We start from the raw sequence: 16411 nt of genomic DNA, 5'->3' as shown, positions 1-16411 counted from the left end.
TCCAAAGATAAATGTATTTTGGCATAGAAATCTTATCTAGTTGAATTGTTTTGACTTCTAATAACTCTTATGAAAGAGGAATTAATAACTTTTAAAGCAAGTATACAGGAAAATAAAAGACATTATTTTTTCTAACAAAAACAGTTATGAGTTCAAGAAGAAAATGCTAATCTAGTTTCTGTATGTCAGCTTGTCTCCATAGAAGTAAAAGCCTATTCTATGTCATTATTACTTTCATTCTGATGACTTTGATGTGTTAGATTTGGACAGAATTTAAGTCTCACTTCCAAGTCAAATGTAATGTCTATCTTCAAATATAATATGCCATGAAATTGTTGTCCTATCTTTGAAAAAAATTAAAATCATTTTGTGTGCCACTTCAGATAAAAGTTCAAGAATCCTTCAACTGTCCAAATTCTGTTATCAACATCACTGAAAGGAGTGCCCAAAGAAAGCATTTTCTAAACTTTAGAATCTAAAGGAAAAGAGAAGATTGCTAGTCACAGAAAAACAGAACTCTAATTCAAAAAAAGTCCGTTTTTAAGAGGATACTCTTTTTGCCTATCATGTTTCCAAAGAGTTCCGAACTAATAGTTTGTCTCAAACAGCTAGATTAGTTTTCAAATAATATAGTAAAAGCTAAAACCAATGCAGAATTAAAATGGGCTCTAAATTCTGTTTTCAACTGGTACTTAGAATGTATTTATGAGGTAGGATCCTTTGCTTGAAAGAATCCACAGAAAAGCCCATTAACTTGGCAGTTTCACGCATAAAGATATGAATAACTTCTGCCTTAAATTTGGCAGCCTGCCCTGGTTTGGGTCAGATTTTAGTCTTGAACACAAAGAGTATTTGACTAAGCAAAGAAACACCTCAATCTAGTAGAAAACAACTTTTTGTAATGCTAAAATGTGTTAAATTTGCCTGAGGATATCAATTGATATCTCACTGATGTTGTTTTCATTGAAGTATGACATAACTGCTTTTCGGAGGGAGCTTTTGAAAGATGTTTTCAATTTCTCTCAATCCGTTGAGTCACCCAGAATGAATTTAAAATCCAGGGAGTGGGGATGCATTGCCTTAGTTTTGATAAGCTTTAATTGAATGTGTGCAATATCAAAATCTCTATAAATTATAAGCTGAATAAAGACATTTCCTGATGAAGCCGGTAAGTATCTCAGTGCTTCGTTGTTATGGTCAGATTTTCAAATTTGACTTTACTCTTTTTTGGCATAATTCATTAAGAATCTTCCCAGCCAGGGTGCTTGTACACATTTGTGGTTCTATTTAGATCACTTAGGGACAGTCGTAAAAGTTTGGGATGTGTTGCCTTGATGTAAGTAGTAGCTTGTTGCCAGAACATGAGCCATATGGTGCAGTCCCAAATACAACAGTGTTATCCAAAGAAAGTGTTTGCTTATTTCTTAGAGTTTCTGGCAAATTTATAGCGTTACTAATGAGTTTGGCACAGTTGGATGGGAGCGTATATACGAAGGTCTTAATTGAGGACTCTAATTTATTTCATTTAGATATTTCTACTTAGGCCCTTCAAACGCAAGGTGCTCTTAAAAAATACCTGCGGTGCTGGTACTCGCACTAGTACTTAATTTGGAAGGGTATCCTAGTTAAAAAAAATTTTTGACAAAAGTATTTTGCACAGCAGTTTATCCAAATATTTGGTCAACTTATTTTATATTCCTATGTTAGTTTTCTTGAATATGCAATTATTGTATATGCTAAAATAAGGATAAGGGATAGAGTTGAGTTTTCAGAGAACATGAAATACCGCAAATATTGGTTACCATACTAGGCTATTTTTCTGCAGAGTTGTTAGTACTTTTTGAGGAAGTTTAGAAGAAAACCTCACATATACCTTTAGTTTCAAAAATGGTAAAAAAGAGACTGCTAATCAGCCGTTATTGACATTTTCACAGCTTATATGATTAAAGGAAGTGAAATAAGACTAATATTTTTTCACTTTAGATTTCATAATTAGACAAGTTGAATTAAGTTTAAAAAATCAGTTTGAAGTTTAAAGTTATTTTGACCACACAAGATTGTTCTCTTTAAAGATTTAAAATGCTTACAGCCTTTTATTTAAGCTAAAAACCTATTTACTGGGCTTCCCTGGTGGCGCAGTGGTTGAGAATCTGCCTGCTAATGCAGGGGACACGGGTTCGAGCCCTGGTCTGGGAAGATCCCACATGCCGCGGAGCAACTAGGCCCGTGAGCCACAACTACTGAGCCTGCGCGTCTGGAGCCTGTGCCCCGCAACGGGAGGGGCCGTGATAGTGAAAGGCCCGCGCACCGCGATGAAGAGCGGTCTCCGCACCGCGATGAAGAGTGGCCCCCGCTTGCCGCAACTAGAGAAAGCCCTCGCACGAACCAAAGACCCAACACAGCCAAAAATAAATAAATAAAAATAAAAATAAAACTTAAAAAAAAAAAAAACCTATTTACTTTGTAATTATTATCCTTTGAACCTAGTATTTAGTATCCAAATTAGTCTTTTTTTTTTTTTCTTAAAGGCATGCACTTAAGAGACCAATAATAGATGATGCATGCAGACAGCAGGATAGTGTTTCTTTCCATTATGTAGTTGCTTACACACAGTGTTGGAGCAGAGAAATGTTATTAGTTTTTCATATTATATGTTCATTTCACCACAAAGTGCCCATTTTTATATGCATTTGAGGATTATTTTTAAAATAAATTCATGTTGGAAAGTGATTTCAGTAATATAGTCAAAATATATTGTTTTGTTGGCATCTTGACAAGCATCTTGAGATTTCTCGGGTTTTTTATTTTACTGTATTCTTTACCACTGAAAATGGTTTAAAGTTCATTCTTTTTTGTTTATATATTTTTTTACCTAGGTGTTTACCATGTTGAGGCTTTCGGTCAGTTTTTGCTGCGTTTTGTTTGTTTTTGTAATATTTTGGGATGGATGTCTGTGTGTTAATGTTTACCAGTTTTGGCTTTATTTTGTTTTGTTTTGGAAGAAATCTGCTAGTGTTATTAATGTTGTAAAATGTAATAGAAAATGTATATGCTCAAAACTTCAGTAGGAACTTTTAAAGAAATTACTTGTGTAGCTTAGTAGGAGGTTCAGGTTAGTGACCATAAAATTAAGTCACGTGACATAAAAAACTTTCAAATGGTACAGTGTAAAGTTCTTGTAGCGTTATTTTTATGCTGAAGTAAGATACGTGAGTAATTTTAAGTACTTAATAAAAAGTTTAGTACTCTACAAATAGATTTTTTTAAATATCTTTTGTTCAGATGTGGCTGTAAAGCAAAGATAATTGATTTCATTTCAGTGTTCAATTGCATTTTTAACTTTAGGTTGGTGGAAATAATTATTTGAGGACTGTGGTGGTGGGGTGGGAGAGAGTTTATTTACCAAAATAATAAGGTAATAAGGCTCTGGCACAAGTAAAGGTATCTTGGAGGAGGGCTGTAATACTGTGCTTGGAATAACAAGGTTCCGTCCAGCGTCTTAAATATTTTCATTCACTTCATCCTTTCATAACTGCCCTTATGATAATGTTGTCTAACCTATTAAGCAGCTTGGTCACCTTGCTATGAACCATATCATAGCAAGTCTCTAGTGTTGAGATTTCTTGAGCACCTAGTTTGTAACATATGCTTTTCCTATTCTCTTTAGTTTAAAATAATCCAGATTACTAATGCATTTCAGTGATGTTGAATTAGTCCACAATTTTAACCTTACCAAATTAAAAACAAATTTAGAAATCTTGAAGATGAGTATTGCCCTCCACCCTCCCTTCAGAAAAAGTGTTAGTTGAACTTCCCTCAACTGCACAGAAAGCAAAGGGAATTTTAGTAAATGTGTATTTCTTCTTTCAAACGTGTAGAATGTTTATTTCCATTCTACTGCCTCCAAAAGAGGCATTTTAGAAAGTGTTCAGTAGTGACTTCTGTTAAATGCCATTCATACTTTTACAATTTGTGTGTTAATCTTGCTTTAAACTTGAGTAGAAATTTGTACAAAATTGTCTAAGACCTTTGAGAAAAGAAAATGAAGCTGCAGTGATGAAAACCACGTTGGTTTCAAAAAAGTTTATTTAGACATTACTTGGCTGTTATATTTTCCTTTTAAAACTGCAATAATTTATATATTTGTATTGCTCTGCTTTGGAACTGTAACTACATATGCTTGTCTACTATTTTTAATTTTACAACAATAAAATAAATATTTTATTATCTGCTAGCTTCAGTGGATATTTTTGTGTCCGTATATTTTCTTTAAATTATTGACCTAAATGAAAAGTTTTGTTTTTCACGATTAGGGAGTCTATACTTAGAATTGTTATCTAACAATTTCTTAATTTTTTTGTGAGAATCTTTCTTTGATACTTAATATTCCCTCTGTCCCAAGAGTTCAGAAGCAGAAAATAAGATTCCTGTGGCTTTCTGGATGTCTATACAACTTTTTAATTTGGAGTGTACTTTACATACAATAAATACACAGATTTTAAGTGTGTTGTTTGAGTTTTAATAAGTGTATACAACTGTGTAACCATCCCCTCTTTGGGCCCCTTTCTAATCTCTTCACTCGCCATTTCCTTTCCGCTGTTCTGATCTCTATCACCGTAATTTGCATTTGCCTGCCTTAGAACTTGACATAAATGTTATTCCACAGGATGTGCTCATTTGCTTCTGGCTTTTTTCACTCAGCCGGCTGCTCTGAAATTCATCTATATTAATGCAAGCTTCAGTAGTTCATTCCCTCTTTTCTAGCTGACTAGTCTTTTGTGTGTATTATAATTTGTTTATCCATTCATCCTGTTGATGGACTTTTGAGTTGTTTCCAGTTTAAGGTTATATGACTAAAGCTGTTGTGAATATTTTTAAGTTGGCTTTTAAAAGGGTATTAAAATAATAAAGTATTCAAAATTACTCATGGTTAGCACTATGAATCTGAATTTTTTTTAATGATCATTTTTCCCACAAATGATTTTTAAAGTAATTTATATACCTTGTGGTAATAGTTTGAAACTAGGAAACAGTTGTTCAAGAGATAAGAGGGAGATTACAAAATAAGGGATGTTTGAGAATTGAAACATTTAATGGGTTGCAAAGAAGATTGATCGTCCTTGAAGGTCTCTTCAAAGTCTAACAGTCTAAGACCACTTTGTTCTCCAGAAGAGGCGATGAAGATCAAGAGAGTCTGGTTTGGAGAAAGTACTGGAAAGAGCACCAGACCACAAATGAAGTTGTTCTCCTATTTAGCTTTAACTGCTTTGTGACGTTAAGGGAAATCAATAACTTAAACTTTTCTAAGCTTGAATTCACTAAGCTAGAGCCAACAGTTGGTAAAATGTAAGCCTTCTGCTTCATCATCTTTGTTCCTGCACAGGTTCTGAGCCTCCTTAAGAATTTTCAAAGTACTTGTAAAATGATTGGTTCGCCCTCATTTTTAAATGTCATTATAGGACCCAGAATCCTCTGTAGGTGTCTTAGAGACTGGTAAGTAGGTGTGAAAATGATGAATAGAAAGGAGGGGGAGCTGCAGGCAGAACGCCTTTTAAATCATTTATATATTGGTGTTCTAAATTATTAATTAAAAGGTTTTAAAAGGTTTTATCTTTGGAATCTGATCTAGATGATGTCTTAGATCCCTTCTAAAGTTCAACACACGACTTGCAAGTTTACATCAGTGGATTTTTCTTTGGGGGGCAGGGGCGGCATGTGCTCTGCATCTGAATCCCATTCCAGTGTTCAAATGGCACAGACCACTTTTACCTGAGGAAGCAAAAACTTCACCCAACCTCCCTTGCAACTGGGACACTGCACCCTAATTGGCGAAGCAAAGAAACTGGGTAGGAGAGGATCCACGCTGAGAGCAGCAGCGTCTAACTATCACTAGGGGAAACATCTGGTATATCCAATGGGGACGACAGGTAAGCTCCTAGCATCTGGTGTTGAGCAGCCATTGCTCTGAGAATTTGGCCATGAACCTAGTAGCTGAAGAATCACCTTTGTCGCTGCCTGGTTTCCAAGCTTCCTGGGCAATCTATACCCATTGAATAAATTCCTTTTCGGCCTAAATCAACCAGTTGCCTTCTCTGGCTTGTAACTGAGAACGCTGTGACACCTCATTTCAGTGCTCTCCCGCTCTGAGATCTTACAGAGTTGGTTTCTAAAAGTGAACTGCTGAGAGCTACCACATAGCGGAACTATCCCTCAGGACCACATGGTCTGCCTTGGGTCAGCTGAAACTGATGTAAAGGTTCTAAAGAGAAATTAAATCGTTTGGTAATGTAGACGTCTGTTTTCCTGTTAAAAGTGTTGGGCTTCCGTGGTGGCGCTGTGGTTGAGAATCTGCCTGCTAATGCAGGGGACTACGGGTTCGAGCCCTAGTCTGGGAAGATCCCACATGCCGCGGAGCAACTAAGCCCGTGAGCCACAACTACTGAGCCTGCGCGTCTGGAGCCTATGCTCCACAACAAGAGAGGCCGCAATAGTGAGAGGCCCGCGCACCGCGATGAAGAGTGGCCCCCGCTTGCCGCAACTAGAGAAAGCCCTCGCACGGAAACAAAGACCCAACACAGCCAAAAGTAAAAATAAAATAAATTAAAAAAAAAAAAAAAAAGTGTTCATTGTTCATAGGTGGGGTGACTTTGGAGCACTTTTCTCTGTCCTCCACGAATTAACTGTTAAGTGCTCACAGTTTGTATCTACCAGGATCTTGCAGGAAGTGATCTAATATAAACCAGTGATGATCATAACTTTAGCTCTGAGCTTGGCCTGTGTTCTCCCTGGTCATACTAAATGACCCCAACACAGTAAGCATATGTTGAATGAAGGAGTGAATAAGACTTCAGAGGCAGCACCAGGACTGCATGTTCTCTCTGTCAGTAGCTACAAAAAAAAAAAAAAAAAAAAAAATGCCTAAGGCCCTCATCCAGTGACTGAATACTGCACATCCTCTTCACATACCCCACTCTCCACAACATTTTTGTGACTCTATTTTAGGCCTTTGATGACTAGTACTTATTCTGTCTCTGTTTCTCCTCCAAACCAGTAGTTCTCTAACTTTGAGCTTCATGACACATACGTCACGTGGCTGCACATCCAAAGCCTCTGAATCAGTAGATCAGGGTGGGACCCAAGAATTTCATCTGACGAATGCCCAGGTGATGCTGGCCCTGCTGCCCTGCACAGCACTTTGCAAACCACTGCTCCAAACCATCCACTGCCCCAGCGTTCACTTCCCAAACGATGTGATATTACTATTGTACTTCCTTCCTCAGACTCTTATAGATTACCACTGCCCAGAGAATAAAGATCAATCCTCACAGCTCAGCATTAAAAGCCTTCACCATTTGGTTCCCACCTATTTTCCATTTTAATTATTTCATCAAATTGAGATTGTGTTCCAGGAACTCTTAACAAACCCTGTAGGCTTTGGGTCTAAGAGATATAAAAGCCAACAGAGCTATATTGGCCAACTGAAAAGGATTCTGCCCAGCAATTAAATGAGGATTGAAAAAGGTCCACTGGATTTAGCAACTAGGAATTTAATGAGAATAGTTTTACTGGACCTATGGGAGCAAAAGTAGATCATAATGATTTGAAGTGTGTGTGGGCAAGTAGGATAGTGGATTTGGGGTATGGGCTCTAAAAAGTCTAACCATAAAACAAAGTTGAGGAAGTCAGAATTGTGGGTCCAAGGTTTCTGTTTTGTTTCAAGTTGGGGAGTATCAGTACTTAAACATGAGTAAATTCTGAGAAGACAGATCTAGTGGAAAGGCTGAAGATGGAGAGGCAGCAATAATCAAAGGAGTAAAGTACTGAAGAGGCAGAACAATGTGGCACACCTAGAATGAATTGTCTTTGAAGAGGTCTAGGATCATCTCAGGCTTTGATATTAGAGAGAAGGTAAAACTGCAGATGAAAGTATTTGAAGGAGATTCATTGCAGGGTAAGTTGAGAAAGTGCCTACCTGGCTGTTTCTGTTCTCCATGAAAGAAAAGGAAAGGATGATGGGGTCAGAAGCTCAAGGGAAGGGGTGAATAGCTGCTTCTTGAGGAATGAGAAAAGTCCTGGCTACAAGTGGAAGGGTTGCCGGACTGTTGAGATGAGGTGGAGATTGGCACCCATGACTCACCATTGATTGAATTTCTCTAAATTTGCATTCAGAGTTTGTTACTCTAAATACCTACAGAGGAGTATTTTTGCAATTGGAGTAAACTAAACAGAGCACTACTGGAAATAAATCAGAATCTGAAACTCAGATAAATTTGTGGCTCAAAAATTCACAAATCCCTACCCAATAGATAAAATTTCAAGTGTGTGGAAAATGAGAAATTTGAAAAGTTCCTATAAATAGTATGTAGGAAACATAATGAATTCTGTAGCTTTAAGTTAAGCAATAATTTCCAAGCAATTATTTTCACTTGTCCTCTCGGTAATTGGTCCTACAGGCAAGAGTGGACTAAGGCTGTTTTGAAGGACAAGCCCTTATAGGTCAGTTGGTATCAAGCTTCAGCAGAGGAAAGTGGGGAAACGTGAAACCTAGATAAAAGGAGGTTTATGAGAGGCCATCCGTACACAGAATGTGGGAGAAAGCCAAGGCATAGCTAAACACTGAGTGTCAGATCTGTAACTTCAAAGCAAAGAAAAGGAGAGGTAAAGGGAGAAGGGCTCTTCTGGGGGAAAGAGTCAACTGAAATGAAAGTGATGAAGGCAGAAGTTTTTTTTTTTTCACACACACACACTGTATTTTATTTTTACAAGAGATAAATAGACTGACACCAAGCATTGTACATGGATGACCACAACAAAAGCTACAACGATTGCAACTACCAAACATGAAACACGCTCATACTATGTCATAATATTGACATTCAGTCCAGTAATCCTCCACTGTAACAGCTCCTTTACTCTGCAGTGAAAATTGATTTGTATATTCTTTGCCTAGAAGAGGAAGTTTTAATGAGCAAGGCCATTGCTATACTGAAATTCGAGAACTTGGGGTCTAACCCTCCTCTGCCACTCCTGGGCTCCACTCCACCTCTCTTAGCCTCTGTTATCTCGCCTGTCAAAAGTAGACTTGAACATTGTGATCTTTAGGGGAACTGCCAGCTCTTACACTCTGTAAGGATAATGAATTTTAAGAAACTTGCAATGGAAAATTTCTTCCGCCTCTGCATGAACAGCAGAACTGAGCTGAAAGGACATAAAGGAAGTGTGGTTTCATTAAGAAGAAACAGTGAGGTGCTTTTTCAACCAGATATTTCTATGACCATCTGAAAACAAAGAGAAGAGACGGCAGAATGCACATGGCTCATAAACAACTCTACAATTCTCTAGGTACTGTTTGTGGAAAGGAAAAAAGGACAGTAAGTCTTGACATCTCATTACTTTCCCACATTCTCTTATCAGGGAAAAGTATTTGGGGAGACTTCTCTTAGGAGTGACAGTGGGGCTGTTCTCCCACACAGTCAGAAGCTGGGTCACCCAGAGCACAACTCCTAAAGACTGGCTCAGACATTTCCACCTGTGAATGGAAAATGACAAATGTAAAGTCAGTGCAGTAAGCTGTTTGGGAGGACATGATTTCTTCAATTAATAGAACTGTCCTTTAATCTGAGATTACTTCTTTCCTATGATGGGAGCAGAAAATTGTTCTTTCCTTCGTGAAGTGATAACAGTAGATGGTTGGTTTTCATTTTTATTTATTTGTTTGGTTTTGAGTCCTTACTTGGTAAAAATTAAAACCACAATCTTATATTGGTGCATTATTCAGAGCTCTGCAGAGAAACAAAACCAATACGGATAGGTAGATAGGTAGGTAGATAGGTAGGTAGATAGATAGGTAGGTAGGTAGGTGGACAGACAGAGAGATGGGGTGGGGAAGGGGTTGATTGATTTTAGGGAATCGGCTTACCCAATTGTGGGTGCTGTAGGCTGGAAACCCTGGCAAGAGTTGATGTTGCAGTCTTGGACCTAAAAGCAGTCTGGAGGCAGAATCCCTTCCCCTTCAGGGAAACTTAGTCTTTTCTCTTAAGGCCTTCAATTGGTTGGATGAGGCCCACCCACATTATGGAGATTATGGAGCATAATCTGCTTCGTACAAAGTCTACTGACTTAAATATTAATCATATCTAAAAAATATTTTCACAGCAACATCTAGACTGGTGTTGAAACAACTGGGCACAAAAGCCAAGGCCAGTTAGCACATAAAATTAATCATCACAATTGATTTCTATGTTTATTTTAATATTCCATGAATTTAATAAGTCTGGAAACCATGGATCCGGCGTTACCTCATCCAGGCAGCTGCCTCTAAGCAGCACCACCTCCAGCCCCTCAGCTCAGGTCTCTATGATTTCCAGAGAAGGAAATGTACTCAAGAGGTTCTTATACTATTCTGAATTTTTCCATGTGTTCTAAGAGGGCTTAGAGGAACAGCTTTTCATTATTTTTTAAATAATCCTTTGTGTAACAAAGACAGTTACCTAATTCTCTTTTTTTCTCTTAACATGGTGTTGGTCTTCAATTATTTGAAGACTGAGTTTTATACAAAAAGTAAAAGATGTATATGGCCCCTAGTAGAGTCAATACCCAGTAATTTTAGATAAATCATTGAAGGTTTTATAACATTGACTGTTTGGTGTGCCGCTCTTATTCTCCTTGCTCTCTCCTACCTCCACCCCACAAATAACTCTCCAGACAGTTATTCTGCATCAGAGAAAGATATCACTCAATCTCAACCACCACCAGCCCAAAGAGCACATTCTTGAGGTAAATGTACACAGTGCTGGGTGGGAGAAGAGCTCTGCAGTGCCCCACGACTAACCGGGTAGATAACTCAATTGCTGGCTAGCTCACGACGGGGAGTTTGCTCCCTTTGTCCTGATCAGATAGCTCAGAGACTAGGAAGGGCAGCATCTGGGCCCCCTGCTGAGTTTCTCCCCACTGTTGCTGCCACACTACTTCTCACAAACGCACCCCAAAAAATGTGGGGTCCTGGGCACTGCTGCTGCCCTACAGAGATCGGGGAGCTTCCCTCACTTAACAGAAAAGGCTGGAGGAGTCGAACTAGTGACATGCAAAACCACATTTCCTTTGCTTCTTCCACCTCTTCTCATCCTCATACCTGTTCAAACAAAGTCCAAGCCAGCAGATTTCATGTCCTGCGGGGCTCTGCTGCCCTTCATCAGAGTACAGATGGAATTTCTCTCCCAGATTGACACAGATGGGGCTCATCTCGGAGAACAAGTGAACCAGCATGTAAGATACATAAATGTCATAGGAGACCACTAAATATGTGGTGCTAAAGGGGACTTTGAGAGTCTCATAGGTTTTATTTGATTTGCTCTTGTTTTATTTTACAAGAATGCTTTTCTTCAAAAAAAAAATCCTTCAAGAACAACTAAGGTGTAACATATATGAAAGTTGAGCTGCTGCTGCCCTAAGTGAAAGGCAATGGAGATTATCACAGCACAGCCCACTTTACATCCTTCTCAGTGACTGTCACCCCAGTTCCCCAAAACTGCTACCATGAACCCCGAAAGCAGCTCTGAGTGACCTTCAGGCTCTGGGTATCCACAAAGTGCCGATTAGAAACTGCTGATCTAGTCTAATCCCCTTAGCTGGCCTAAATCGCTTAAGAAACTTGCAAACATTCTACAGAACTTTTTAGCCACAGAGGCAAAGACTGAACCCCAAATCTCCTGATTTCATTTCCAGAGCTCCCATGATAGGATACCACCTCTGTCTGGACTCCTAGTTTTTATTTCTCTCACACAAGATCTTCTGTCTAAAGGAATTGTAGGACATTTATCCACACTCTGAGGGCCCACAGAAACAGCCAGGAGAGGAAAACAGAGGGACAAGAAAAGGCAGGGTAAGTTTCTCCTGCTAGGCAATGCAAGATTTAGTCTGAACCAGGACAACTGCTAGTGAACCCAGAGAGTGCCTTATCTGTCCTCATTCTGGAAGGCAACCAGGATAGGCTACAAGAATAGTTCCCATCAGAACCTGAAGATAGCAAGTGCCTTTCTTATATCAAAAAGCCAGTTTTAGCAGAACTCATTGCTAGGAAATGTCAAAGCTTATAAATGCCCACTGCTTTACCTAGAAAATAAGGGGAAAAACACATACTCCACAGCTCCTGACTGGTTCTTCAAAGCAGAGGCGATAAAGTCAAATATGATCACAGTCATATATATTCAAGGGGCTGTGCACAGCATGGGTGGGATTTCCTCTGTCAACAGAAGGAAACGGCAGCAGTGTGTACGAAGCCCCAAATGTCCTATATTATATTATATTATATTATATTATATTATATTATATTATATTATTATTACATTATATTACATTATATTACATTACATTATATTACATTACATTACATTATATTACATTATATTACATTACATTATATTAATCTCTTGTAGAAATGACGTATTTCTGTACCATACCCTAGAACCAGTGAGAAGACAGCTAACATAGGGGGACCAGCAAGGAAGCTCATTACGAAGCCTAATTCCAAATCATTCCAATCTCATACCTAAGTGAGTTGGAAATGGAAACCTAGTTAGCTACAAAGAAACTTTAGAACAAGATCTGAAACTGTTAGTTAAATAACCCTCTTCTTAGTCATTACCAGTAACTTAATGCTCATTAGAAGTAAAAGCAGGACCTATCCCATTACTCACTGCTTGGGACTGCTGGAAAGCAAGAATTCGTGCCTGCTGTAGCCTGCAGCTTGGCCACATGTCTGGGTGTGCCGAGTTCTTCTGATCAGTCAACTTAGGTAAACTCTCATGACTGGAGGTACTAGAAATAGCACCAGCAAAATGACCTAAGAAAATGCACAAAGTTTATGTTGCCCTTTTTCCTTTCCTTCTGGAACAATTCAGTCTGAGAGCTATTAGATGGGACAAACAAGGGTGGTGTCCACAGGGGTGTAGAGGGGTAGAGCTGCTGGTATGGGGTGTTAGAGTTGGAGCAGGTGGGGGGTTGCTCATGCAGGCTCTCAGGCTGCCAGAGGGGTAAGGAGGACACCCATGGGGGCGTCAACAGAGATAAGAGCCTGGATGTGGGGTGTCGGAGCCCCAGTGGGCTGAAGAGGGCACCTGCAGGGGGAAGAGTGGCAATGGGAAATTGGTAACACACACAAAGATTGATCAGATAAGTAAATATATCAAGGATAATGGGAGCCTGGTTTCTCATTCCCGAACGAGTTACAAGTTGGAAAGGGAAAAAACTAGAAGGAACCCTGTGGGTTTGACTAGAATTGAAGATAATGAGGTAAACTCATCATTTTCAAATAGATACATACATACATATATACATACATACATGCACATACAAACATACCCATGTGTGCTTGTCCACAGAGAGGGTCTGGGAGAGTGACCTCCGACAAAAGCAGTGGGTACACATAGAACTCAAATCTTAGTTTCTAAAACCATTCTCCACTAAATCAGCACCCTTTAGGGAAATGATTGATTTTAGTGCTGAGGCAGGGAAAGAACAAGATGAGTCTTTTTGTCCCCAAAAAGTCCTCAAAAAATGATGTGGACATGTCAAAAGAACACAGAAGCTATGTTGAAGGGGCTCCATTGACCAAATGGGAGACGATTTAAGTATCAAAATAATTAGTGAATTAGTTGAATAAAATTTAAAAATATGTGTCCATACTGATTTTTAAAAATGAATAAATGGAGAGTTTGTCATGAGAGGTGGGAGAGTTATTAATGCCAAAAACTCGGCTCCTGTGCACCAGTGCCAAATCGAATCTCAGAGACAGAGTTTTGGGTGAAGTAGAAAAGAATAGCTTTATTGCTTTGCCAGGCAAAGGGGGAACACAGAGGGCTCATGCCTGGAAAACTGCGTGTCCCAACCTGGGAGGATTTAGTGAAGAGTTTTATAGCAATGGCTCACGGGCGGGGCTGCTGATAAGATTTGAGTGTGTGCAGGGCCTGCACTCCTTTAATCTGGTCTCAGGTCATCTCTTGATGAGCTTCTCTGGTTCCTTTAATCTGGCCTCAGGTGGTCTTCTCTGGAATGAAGAATGCTAACTCCATTTGCTGGGGAGTTTTAGTTCTGTAAAGACCTCAAAGATATTGTTACGTGTATCCCTTAAGACAGAACCAGAACCTTGCCCCAAGAATGCACTATTGTTTCCTTGCTGCTCCTCCCTTGTCTTGCATTCCCTCCCTCCCCTGATTAGCAACTGTTCGAACCTGCCCTTTGGGACTCAGGGAAGGTCATGGAGGCTGGAGTCTGTTTCCTACAAACAAAGAAGGGAGGACACAGAAAGGTTTCCGTGCCCTGGAGCCCCACAGGGTCCTGCTCAGTTTCATTACCTCATCTCAAATTATCTCCCCCTAAATAATTATTATTTACAAAGAAGAAACAGAAAATCTTTAAGGCTCCACCTTAATCAAGTGATAAAGCAATGTCAGGAAAGGAGGCAAGAACATACAATGGAGAAAAGACAGCTTCTTCAACAAGTGGTGCTGGGAAAACTGGACAGCTACATGTAAAAGAATGAAATTAGAACACTCCCTAACACCATACACAAAAGTAAACTCAAAATGCATTAAAGACCTAAACGTAAGGCCAGACACTATAAAACTCTTAGAGGAAAACATAGGCAGAACACTCTATGACATAAGTCACAGCGAGATCCTTTTTGACCCACCTCCTAGAGAAATGGAAATAAAAAGAACAATAAACAAATGGGACCTAATGAAATTTAAAAGCTCTTGCACAGCAAACGAAACCATGAACAAGATGAAAAGACAGCCCTCAGAATGGGAGAAAATATTTGCAAACAAAGCAACTGACAAAGGACTAATCTCCAAAATATACAAGCAGCTCATGCAGCTCAATATCAAAAACACAGGGCTTCCCTGGTGGCGCAGTGGTTGAGAATCTGCCTGCCAATGCAGGGGACACGGGTTCGAGCCCTGGTCTGGGAAGATTCCACATGCCGCAGAGCAACTAGGCCCGTGAGCCACAACTACTGAGCCTGCGCGTCTGGAGCCTGTGCTCTGCAACAAGAGAGGCCGCGATAGTGAGAAGGCCCGCGCACCACGATGAAGAGTGGCCCCTGCTCGCCGCAACTAGAGAAAGCCCTCGCACAGAAACGAAGACCCAACACAGCCAAAAACAATAAGTAAATAAATTAAAACAAACAAACAACCCAATCCAAACATGGGTGGAAGACCTAAATAGACATTTCTCCAAAGAAGATACACAGATTGCCAACAAACACATGAAAGGATGCTCAACGTCACTAATCATTAGAGACATACAAATCAAAACCACAATGAGGGGGCTTCCCTGGTGGCGCAGTGGTTGGGAATCTGCCTGCTAATGCAGGGGACACGGGTTCGAGCCCTGGTCTGGGAAGATCCCACATGCCACGGAGCAGCTGGGCCCGTGAGCCACAATTGTTGAGCCTGCGCGTCTGGAGCCTGTGCCCCGCGACGGGAGGGGCCGCGATAGAGAATGGCCCGCGCACCGCGATGAAGGGCGGTCCCCGCACCGCGATGAAGAGTGGCCCCCGCTTGCCGCAACTGGAGAAAGCCCTCGCACGAACCGAAGACCCAACACAGCCAAAAATAAATAAATAAATAAATAAATAAATAAGAAAATCCTTTAAAAAAAAACAAAAAAAAAAAACAACAAAAAAAAAAAAACCACAATGAGGTATCACCTCCCACCAGTCAGAATGGTCATCATCAAGAAATCTAGAAAACAATAAATGCTGGAGAGGGTGTGGAGAAAAGGGAACGCTCTTGCACTGTTGGTGGGAATGTAAATTGATACAGCCACTATGGAGAACAGTATGGAGGTTCCTTAAAAAACTAAAAATAGAACTACCATACGACCCAGCAATCCCACTACTGGGCATATACCCTGAGAAAACCATAATTCAAAAAGAGACGTTTACCACAATATTCATTGCAGCACTATTTACAACAGCCAGGACATGGAAGCAACCTAAATGTCCATCAACAGATGAATAGATAAAGAAGATATGGCACATATATACAATGGAATATTACTCAGCCATAAAAAGAAACAAAATTGAGTTATTTGTAGTGAGGTGGATGGACCTAGAGTCTGTCATACAGAGTGAAGTAAGTCAGAAAAAGAAAAACAAATACCGTATGCTAACACATATATATGGAATCTAAAAAAAAAAAAAATTGTTCTGATGAACCTAGTGGCAGGACAGGAATAAAGACGCAGACATAGAGAATGGACTTGAGGACACAGGAGTCGGGGGGCGGGGGGGAAGGGGAAGCTGGGACGAAGTGAGAGAGTGGCATGGACATATATACACTACCAAATGTAAAATAGATAGCTAGTGGGAAGCAGTTGCATAGCACAGGGAGATCAGCTCGGTGCTTTG

The sequence above is a fragment of the Balaenoptera acutorostrata genome, chromosome 4 (genome assembly GCF_949987535.1).
Source record: "Balaenoptera acutorostrata chromosome 4, mBalAcu1.1, whole genome shotgun sequence".
NCBI lineage: Eukaryota > Metazoa > Chordata > Mammalia > Artiodactyla > Balaenopteridae > Balaenoptera > Balaenoptera acutorostrata.
The sequence above is the reverse complement of the archived record's forward strand: the minus strand, read 5'-3'. Positions refer to the sequence as shown.